The sequence below is a fragment of the Aethalodelphis obliquidens genome, unplaced genomic scaffold (genome assembly GCF_003676395.1).
Source record: "Aethalodelphis obliquidens isolate GAN/ISIS:26980383/991018 unplaced genomic scaffold, ASM367639v1 scaffold5, whole genome shotgun sequence".
NCBI classification, from domain to species: Eukaryota; Metazoa; Chordata; class Mammalia; order Artiodactyla; family Delphinidae; genus Aethalodelphis; species Aethalodelphis obliquidens.
In genome coordinates this window covers 22014796-22026109 of record NW_020837949.1, presented here as the reverse complement: position 1 = coordinate 22026109, position 11314 = coordinate 22014796, and positions in this window count along the sequence as shown.

Below are 11314 nucleotides of genomic sequence, written 5' to 3'. Positions count from 1 at the left end.
AACACAAACCTAGAATTCCTACTCAGTGAGATTATCCCTTGAGACTGAAGGAGACTCAAATAGGCAAAACAGTCTTGAGAGAGAAGAACATAGCTGGAGGTATCATGCTCCCTGATACCAAACTATAGTACAGAGATATAGTAATCAAAACAATATGGTACTGGCAAAAACAGATACGCAGATCAATGGAACAGAATTGAGAGTTCAGAAATAAACCTATATGTATAAGGACAATTTATGACAAAGGAGCAAAGAACATACAAAGGAAAAAGGATAGTCTCTTCAATAAATAGTGTTGGGAAAACTGGATAGCCACATGCAGCAAAATGAAACTAGACCACTATCTTACACCATACACAAAAATTGACTCAAAATGGATTAAAGCCTTGAATGTAAGACCGAAAACCACAAAATTTCTAGAAGAAAACATAGGTGGTAACCTCATTGACATCTAGTGACATCTTAGTGATGTTTTGTGGATCTGACTCCAAAGGCAAGGGAAACAAAAGCAAAAATAAACAAATGGGACTATATCAAACTAAAAAGCTTCTATATAGCGAAGGAAACCATCATCAAAATGAAAAGGCAGTCTATTGAATGGGAGAAGATATTTGCAAATTATATATCTGATAAGGGGCTAATATCCAAAATATATAAAGAACTCATAATTCGACAAAAAACAAACAACTTTGATTAAAAAATTGGCAGAGGACCTGAATAGACATTTTCCCAAAGAAGACATACAGATGGCCAACAGGCACATGAATATATGTTCAACATTACTAATTATTAGGGAAATGCAAATCAAAACCACAATGAGAGATCACCTCCCACCTGTTAGAATGACTATTACCAAAAAGACAAGAAACAACAATGTTGCAGAAGATGTGGAGAAAAGGGATTCCTCATACACAGTTGGTGGGACTGTAAATTGGTGCAGCCACCATGGAAAACAATATGGAGGGTTCTCAAAAAATTAAGGCTAGGACTACCATTTGACCCAGCTAATTCACTTCTGGGTATTTATCCAAAGAACATGAAAACATTAATTCAAAAAGATGTACACACCCCTATGTTCATTACAACATTATTTACAAGAGCCAAGATATGGAAACAACCTAAATGTCCACTGATGGATGAATGGATAAAGAAGATGTGGTGTATATACCAAATGGAATACACTCAGGCATAAAAAAGAATGAAATCCTACCATTTGCAACAACATAGATGGATCATGAAGGTATTATGAAATAAGTGAATTAACTCAGAGAAAGATAAATACCATATTATTTCACTCATATTGAATCTAAAAAAACAAAACAAATGAACAAACAAAAAAAACTGAAAACAAACTCATAGATACAGAGGTCAAATTAGTGGTTACTAGAGGGGAAGGGGGTTGAGAGGTGGGTGAAATAGAGGGTAGGGGGTCAACTGTATGGTGATGAATGGTAACTAGACTTGTGATAATCATTTTGTAGTGTATACAGATGTTGAATTATGATGCTGTACACCTGAAACTTATATAATAAAATATAATAATAAATAAATATCAACATTAAAAAGGAGTGAAGAAGAAATACTTTCCCAGACAAACAAAATCTGAGGGAATTCGGATTTTGAATTCTGCAAGAAATATTAAAAAAAAGTTTTTCAGGGAGTAGGAAAATGACATAGGTCAAAAATTTGTATCTACATAAAGAAAGGAAAGGGGAAGGAATAAATGAAGGTAAAATAAAATATTTTATTTTTCTTATTCTTAACTGATCTAGAAGATAACTGTTTAAAAATGGTAACAATGAGATTACAGTTTATGGATAAGTGAAATATACTGTATTTCAGCAATGTTATAAGGGGTAAGAGGAAGAAGCTGGGAATGTTCTAAAGCAACGGTCCCCAACCTTTTTGGCACCAGGGACCGGTTTCATGGAAGACAATTTTTTCATGGACTGGGGTGGTGGGGGGATGGTTTTGGGATGATTCAAGCACATTACATTTATTATGCAGTTTATTTCTATTATTATTACCTTGTAATACATAACGAAATAATTATACAACTCACCATAATGCTGACAGGAGGCGGAGCTCAGGTGGTAAGGCAAGCGATGGGGAGCGGCTGTAAATACAGATGAAGCTTCGCTCGCTTGCCTGCTGCTCACCTCCTGATGCGCGGCCCGGTTTCTAACAGGCCACAGACCAGTACTGGTCCGTGGCCCAGGGGTTGGGGCCACCTGTTCTAAAGTACCCACACCACATGTGAAGTAGTGTTGTTTGAAAGCAGACATAGATTAGTTAAAAGTGTACATTGCAAATTCTAAGGCACTACTAAAATAATTTTTAAAAGAAGCATACTTGATATGCCAAGGGAGAAGATAAAGTGGAATTCTTTGAAATGTTCAATTAAAACCAGAGAAAGCAGGTAAAGGGGAACAAAAGAAACAAAAACAAGTATAATAAATAGAAAACAGTTACAAACATGGTAGATATTACTCCAACTATATCAGTAATAAATTTAAATGTGAATGGTCTAATACACCAATTAAAAGACCGAGATTGTCAGTCTGGATAAAGAAGACCCAACTATTAAGTCGTCTACAAGAAACCCACTTTAAATATAAACGTTCAGATATATTAAAAGTGAAGTGATGGAGAAAGCTATTCCACTCTAACACTAATCAAAAGAAAGTTGTAGTAGCTGTCTTAATTTCAGACAAAGCAGACTTCAGAAAAAGGAAACTTATCAGGGATAAAGAGGGGCATTATATAACAATAAAGGATTTAATTTTCCAAGAATATATAACAGTTCTTAGCATGTTTGCACCTAACAACAGAGTGTTAAAATTCATGAGGCAGGGCTTCCCTGGTGGCGCAGTGGTTGAGAGTCCACCTGCCGATGCAGGGGACACGGGTTCATGCCCTGGTCCAGGAAGATCCCACATGCCGCGGAGCGGCTGGGCCCGTGAGCCATGGCCGCTGAGCCTGCGCGTCCGGAGACCGTGCTCCGCAACGGGAGAGGCCACAACAGTGAGAGGCCCGCGTACCGCAAAACAAAAAAAAATTCATGAGGCAAAAACTGATAGAACTGCAAGGAGAAATACATAAATCTGCTATCTGGTTGGAAATTTCAACACCCTTTTTTCAGTAATTTTTAGGTCAACCAGGCAGAAAATCAGAAAGAATATAGTTGACCTGAATAGCACCATCAATTGACTTGATCTAATTGACATTTATGGAACACTCCATCCAACAGCAGTGGCATACACATTCTTCCCAAGCGCTCATGGACTTTCACTAAGATAGACCACATTCTGGGCCATAAAAAATAATCTTGTGAATTCCCTTTCAGTCCAGTGGTTAGGACTCCGCACTCTCACTGCTAAGGTTGTGGGATCGATCCCTGGTTGGAGAACTAAGATCCCGCAACCCGTGGCATGGCAAAAAAAAAAAAAAAAAAAAAAAAAACTTAACAAATTTAAAAGAATAGAAATCATAGATTTAAGGTTCCCTACACTCAGGATTCCTCTCCTATAATTCAACCTACTGCCTGGGCAGGTGTCACCTGACCCTCTTTGTGGAAAATGGAACTCAGAGAACTGGCACAAATGCTGATATTGCCATGAGTAATAAAGTTCTTTGCCTGTGACCCAGGGTTTTGTGTCTTCTGCTGGCATCCAGGAAACGGTGGCCAGCCAACTTATTAACTTGAAGTCAGGGTAAAAATTTTGACCTTTCAGAGTTCCTGACAACATCTTTTATAGTTTTAATCTTTTCCTGTCCAAATCAATACCTAGTTACCTAGGTTACTCCAGTGAATGTCCGAGTGAGGCTATTTGTTTCCAGAATGTTTATTTTCCATCTTTATCTCAGTTGCATCAAGTTTATCTCAACGGTTTAAAAATTGGCACTAAAAATTTCAGTTTTCCATTTTCCACTAATTTTTACAAAATCTGGGCAAAATGTGCAAACAACTCTGTTTAGATGAAATCAAGTAAGGTGAGGAGCTAAACTGGCAGGCAGCACCCCATCCCCCCAGTTGCTGTCTTCTGTTGCACAAAAGTCTGCTATTGTACAGAGGCTGAGTTCAGCACATACAAGAAGTGTTACTATGTAATTAAGTCAAGGAGAGCCTGAAGTAAACATGGACCCAGCAGTAGTCTTAAAATTCTTGATCCCAAAGGCCTGTTATGGGGGAAGACTGTTCTGACACCACATGACAAAAAGGAGCAGCAAGGATTCAAAATCTCAATCAGACATCAGATTCTAAAGGCATAACCTTGCTCATAGCAGTGCTCAAATAGTACCCCCCCCCCATAATACATTGATTTCAAAGATAGGGAAATCCTCCAGTATCTGTCAACGTTGATTTAAATAAGTTTTAATTTAAAAAAATCAGATTTTGCCACCCAATGCTATGTAAGAGAAGAGGTACTTACAGAAACAAAGCCATGACAGTATGAGACTTTTCAAAATTGGTGCCAGATCATTAGGCCAGCATTCTTCAGATTTTTTTCATCCTGCCCTCCTACAATTAAAACGTTTTTAGCATGTCATACCCAACATATGTAATTATGTATTTATAAAGTCTGTATAAATACCATTGTACTTGTATCATGTATTTAGTAAAACACAAACAAAAATTGAAATAAAAAAGGATGAGATAAAAATATACACTAGAGGGACTTCCCTGGTGGCACAGTGGTTAAGAATATGCCTGCCAGTGCAGGGGACATGGGTTCGAGCCCTGGTATAGGAAGATCCCACATGCCGCGGAGCAGCTAAGCCCGTGCGCCACAACTACTGAAGCCCACGTGCCTAGAGCCCGTGCTCCACAACAAGAGAAGCCTCCGCAATGAGAAGCCCGTGCACCGCAATGAAGAGTAGTCCCCTCTCGCTACAACTAGAGAAAGCCTGCACGCAGCAATGAAGACCCAACACAGCCAAAAATAAATAGGTTAATTAATTAATTAATTAAAAATATATATACACTAGAAGTCTTATTAATTTCTTCCTTTTTACCCGGTAAGAGCAAATGCCTTACTTTGGAGATCATTGGCTTTGATTGAAGAATGCTTCTAACTCTGGTCTCTGATTTCCCTTGAGCTTTCTAATAGTTTCCAATAGTCTCATAAATGAATGCCTGCCTCTTCAACTAGACAGGGGTGGGCAAACTACAGCCTGCAGGCTAAATCTAGATCCACTTATTTTTGTATAGCCCAAAAGCTCTTTATATTTTTAAATATAAAAAAGACTATACAGTGAGAATACTTGCTGTATATTGCCTCATGGGCCCCCCAAAGCCTAAAATATTTACTATTTAGTCCTTTCCAGAAAGAGTTTGCTGGCCCACAGACAGGAAAACTGTCTGGTCACCTTTGCGTTTCCTCCACACAATAGAGACTTCACCAGCGCCTCATAGGGCTGTATGCATGGCTCCCCAGCACCAGGGGCTGGCCCCTGGCTGCAGCTGCACCCCTTGGCCTGCAGGTGCCCTTCCTCCAAAAAAGTAGGAAGTGGCTTCTTGGGTGGTGGCTGCCAACCCTCTGCCTCACTGGGAGCAGGCTCTTGGCCTGTGGTCTGGGGCACCTGATCGTCATTGGCTGGGTGGTCCTGGTATGGCCAGCCCCTCAGCTACAGTGGGGTGAGAGCTGTGGGCTGAGGGCCAGGGAATGTCACTGGGCAAACCCTCTCCCCTTTAGGGACTGGGTGGAGGTGGACTGGAGCTGGGGTCTCCCGGGTAGGTGGCTGGACCAGTGAGGAAGAGGGTGGGTGTGCTGCAATAGAGAGGAGGCCAGCTGGGTGTCCAAGCAAAGGCATCCATGTGGCAGAGGGTGGCCCAAGAGTCTGTCATCAACTGCTGGGCCTAGGTTTGGGGGTGGATGCCAGTTCTGGGGGAGGGGAAGGAAAGACCCTGGTATTGGAGGGTTGCATTTAAGTATGATACCATGTGAGGTCTCTGACTGTGGGTGGTGAGAAAGGGGTCCAGTAACTAAAAGTGGGGAGCAGGACAGAGCAAAGATTTAGGAGCTCTGAGCTGGTGGATGCAGAGCTGGTGGAACAGGCAAGGGCAAAGGCCTAGGAAGCAAGGTTTGTTCCCCTAGGCTTTGGGCAGTTAGCAGGATGAGTGGATCAACAGATCATCAATAAGTAGGTCCTGGGCAGTGCCTGGGCTGTATGCAGGGTTTCTTGGGTCACACAGATGAATGTGACACAGCCCCAGCCCAGGATGAGCTTGTTTTGTGTTAGACTGATGCTTGTGAAGAATTAGAATTTATATGGTGTGTGATGATAGGGGGAAGCATGATATGTGATGGAGATATGGTCAGTCAGCTACAGCTTCCCTTGCTGGAATGACCTCAGTGTGGGACTTTTCAATGATAAAGTTGATTTAGAAACTAGTCTAGAGCGGCATTAACCCACCTTTTGGTGCGTCATTGTTTTCTTGGATTTTCAGTTCTCAATTTCCTTGAAGGCGCCTGTTTGGCACATTTCTGGAAGGTGGGATAAGCCTGTTTTGTGTTAATTAAATCACATTTTGAGTGTCCCCGGGGGAGGAATGTTAAGAAACTGTAGTAAATCCTCTTGTCAGTCAAAGAATCCTTTTGCAGTGTAAATGATGATACTCCTGTTTTTCTGTTTTTTAAGATTACATTTGATATATTCATTTCCATTAAGCACCCAAAGGGGACTTCTGGAAATTAAACATAATTTAGTTTGGGAGTTTTATTTGCAAATATTGGAGCACCTCATGTGATCTCTGGAGATCATTAGGGAGGTTTCCAACCAGAAGTGGGAATTAATACCTTTAATGAAGAAAGGATTCAGGGCAAGAATCAGACTTCCTGGAACCTCTTCACCCTGCCTCAGATGGTTAACTCCTTCATACTTTCTCTGACTTAGCCCAAATTCCACTCTCTTTTTTTTGAGCTTTAATTTTTTGTGTGTGGTAAAATATACATAACATAAAATTTACCACTTTAGTAATTTTTAAGTGTACAGTTTAGTAGCATTGAGGAAATTCACATTGTTGTGCACCCATCAGCACCATCCATTTCCATATCTTTTCGTCTTCCCCGACTGAAACTCTGTACCCATTAAACACTAACCCTTCATGACCCCGTTCCCTCACTAGCCCCTAGAAACCACCACTCTACCTTCTGTCTCCATGCATTTGACTATCCTAGGTATCAGACGCCACTTCTTAAACTTCACTTTTAGTTCAATTAATTATACGGCACATCGTTTAATGAGTCCAACAGGTCTACAAGACTTGTTATAAAAAGCAGCCGAGGGCTTCCCTGGTGGCACAGTGGTTGAGAGTCCGCCTGCTGATGCAGGGGACACAGGTTCGTGCCCCGGTCCGGGAGGATCCCACATGCCGCGGAGCGGCTGGGCCCGTGAGCCATGGCCGCTGAGCCTGCGCGTCCGGAGCCTGTGCTCCGCAACGGGAGAGACCACAACAGTGAGAGGCCCGTGTACCACAAAAAAAAAAAAAAAAAAAAAAAGCAGCCGAGTCCTGCTCCCCATTCCTTCTTTCCATGTCTTGCTCTCCAGCAACAACCAAACTGAATTCTTTTAGCCTTGACATTCACATCCATAAACCTAGATACAGTGTTTATATTGCTACCTCTCGCTTTGTTCAGTTTTAGGCATTTTCTATTGATTTCTCACTATGAAAAATAAGAATTTAGCTTTCCCATATTTCCTTTAAAATATATTTTATTGTGAAGTATATCATATGTACAAGAGCCTGTGTAAAGCTTTCATAGCCTGTTAAAAATATAATTAACTCTCTTACCCACCATTCAGCTTAACAAGAGCAAACACACCTTAGAAGCCTGCAGGTGCTCCTCATTGCACTCCCTTCCCTTCCCCAGATGAAACCACAAATCCGCACTAAGTTCCTTCCTTTTCCTTGTAATTATCAGCTGTGCACATATTCCTAGACAATATATTGTTCAGTCTTACCTGTTTGTGAATGTATATAAATAGAAACATACAGTGCATGTTCCAATTTGGCTTCTTTCACTCAACATCATGGTTTTGAGGTTCGTCTGCTGGATGCATGTAGTTGTAGTCGGTTCATTTCCTCTGCTCTGTTGTATTACAACTACATCTCCATTTTAGAAATCCAATCTTGGACATATATCTTGCTGCACATGAGTTTCCTCAGGGCATATAGCTGGGAGTGCAGTTGTTAGGGTGTAGGATGTGCAACTTCACTAGGTAACAAGTGTTTTTTGAAGTGATTTCACCAATTTAAAGCTCTACCAGGAGTGGATGAGAGGTGCTGTTGCCCCCATCCTTGCCAACTCTTGGTATTGACTGACATTTAACTCTTGACATTGGTAGTATGATATGGTAATTTCACTGTGGTTTAATTTTCTTTTCCCTGACTAATTATAATTTTCACATGTTTATAGATCATTTGTGAGTCCTCTTGTGAAATGGACTTTTGTGTTCTTTGCCCATTAAAAAAGTGATTCACAGATGTTCTTTATATATCATGGATATTTTTTTTCCAGTTTTATGTGTTACAAATATGTCCTCTCCAGTTGAGGCTTACTTTCTACTCTCTAGTGAGAAGTTCTTAATTATAATGTAGTTGATTTTATCCATTCTTCCCTTTATGGGAAACTTTATAGTTTTTTTTTTTTGCTTTTCACATCTTATTTAGAAAAATTATTACCTATCCCAATGTCATAAAATATTCTCTATGTTGTCTTCTGAGGGTGTTATAATTTTGCCTTTTACATTTAAGTATTTTAATCTACCTGGAATTGATTTTTGTATATGGTATGATTGAGATTTAATTCCATTTTCCCCATGTAGATCTACAGTTGTCTCAGCAACGTTTATTGAATAGTCTTTCTGTTCCACAATGATGTGCTGTGCCAAGTCTGCAAAAAATTAAGTTTCCAAATATGTGTGGGTTTATTTCTGTGTTATATTCTGTTTATCTGTGCCAATACTGTACCATCTCAATTACTATAGTTTTATAATATGTTTCAATGTCTGATACGGAAAGTTCTCCTACTTTGTTCTTCAAGATTGTCTTGACTCTTCTTAGGACCTTTATTTTTTCATATACATTTATATAAACATGAAGTTGTGTGCTGTTGGGTTTTTGATTGGCATTATATTGAATCTCTAAATCTATTTGGGGAGAATGGATAATTCTATGACATTGAATTTTCTTGTCCTAGAATAAAGTATATCTTCAGGTTTATTTAGAATTTTTGCATTTTTCAATAAAGTTTTATAATTGTCTCCAGGAAGGATTGCACATTATTTGTTAGAATTATTCCTGAATATTTTTATATGTTAAGAATTCTTGGGAAATTGAAAGTAGTATTATTATGTAGTGACCCTCTTATTTCTCATAATGCCTTTTGCCTTGAAGTTTATTTTATCTTATATTAATAAAGCTACAGATATTTTCTTTTGGTTAACATTTACCTAGCATATCTTTCTTCCACCTTTGACTTTTAGTTTCTCTTTGTTCTTATGTTTTAAGCATAACTCTTGTGAATACATATAGCTAGGTTAAAAAAGAATCTATTCTGATAATTTTTGTCTTGTACTAGAGAGTTAAAACTACTTTTAGTATGACTGAAATACATTTAGGTAAGTTTCTTCTTTTTATGTTCTTTCCATTTGTCCTACTTTTAACACCCCCTTTTTTTCCCACCTTCCTTTCTGTCTTCTTTCGATTTGTTTTTCCCCTGTTTTTCATTTCATCTTTACCCTTTCTACCCGTTTGGAAGTTATTACTCTAGCAATCTGAACATGCATACTTAACCTAAGTCTAGAAAAGTATCACTGTCTAACCTTTGTTACAGCAGAGGACCTTAAAACACTAACTCTGATTAGCTGCTTGCAAATAATCTGCTGTTATTGTGCAGGATTTAAAATCCTGATGTTAAGTGATCCAGAGAAAAATATCTCCTGAGACTTCATAACCATAATAAGTAAGCCCCTACATGAGTCTGTGGTCTAAATTTATGCTAACTATGTAGTCCAAAATAATTCAAGCAAATTAATTTAATTTAGAGTGGTCTCAGGTTGGACGTGCCCCCCAGGCAACTCATAAAAGTAAATGCAAATCCTCTCTGGAGGAACTCAACTTCAATCTAGGCCTCAAAGCAATTCCACAGGTAAAGGTCCAAAAAAAATGACTGGCTCACAGATAAATAGCACAGGAAAAAAATGCACCATGAATGAAAACCAGCAGAAATAGTATGCAGTAGAAATAGACTTGCAAATTCTTCAGATATTGCAGTTATCTGCCACAGAATATAAGATTATTAAGTTTTATAAGTTTAAAGATTTAATTTTTAAAAATTTATTTATTTTTGGCTGTGTTGGATCTTCGTTGCTGCGCACGGGCTTTCTCTAGTTGTGGCGAGCGGGGGCTACTTTTCACTGACGTGCGCAGGCTTCTCCTTGTGGTGGCTTCTCATGTTGCGGAGCATGGGCTGTAGGTGTGTGGGCTTTTAGTAGTTGCGGTTCATGGCCTCAGTAGTTGTGGATCACAGGCTTAGTTGCTCCACAGCGTGTGGGATCTTCCTGGACCAGGGATCAAACACGTGTCCCCTGCATTGGCAGGCGGATTCTTACCTGCTGTGCCCCCAGGAAAGTCCAAGTTTTATAAGTTTAAAAAAAAAAACAAACAAGAAGTTCTAAAATAGGTAAGAAATTCAAGTCATTTGGGCTCAAAAAGAATAAAATAGAACTTCCAAAAAATGAAAAAAGAATACCATACTGTGTTGACTATAAAATAAGATTGATCATAAGATGAGCCATAATTTTATGTGTCGTCAAAAATACTGACAATTATCATTCAAGATGCCACCGATTGTAAGATGCTCCCGGATTTCAGGGGTGTTAAAATCTGGAAAAAAGTTGTTTTAGAATTGATGAACTGTGTAAGTTGAACGTTAAAATTTAGGAGATTGATTAAAATACGTATTAAGCTCAGCTGATGAGAGAATCAGTTAACTGGGCTAAAGAAACAATATTCAATACAAGTAAATTATCCAGATTGTAGCCCAGAGATACAACGAAATAGAAATATAACAGAATGACTAAGAGTCTTGGAGGATAGAATGAGAGCACCTAGCATGTACTACATCAAAATTCCAAAAGGTAATAAAGAGACTGGGAAAAAGCCAACGTTAAAAAGTATAATGGGGGGCTTCCCTGGTGGCGCAGTGGTTGAGAGTCCGCCTGCCGATGCAGGGGTCGCGGGTTCGTGTCCCGGTCCGGGAAGATCCCACATGCCACAGAGCAGCTGGGCCTGTGAGCCATGGCCGCT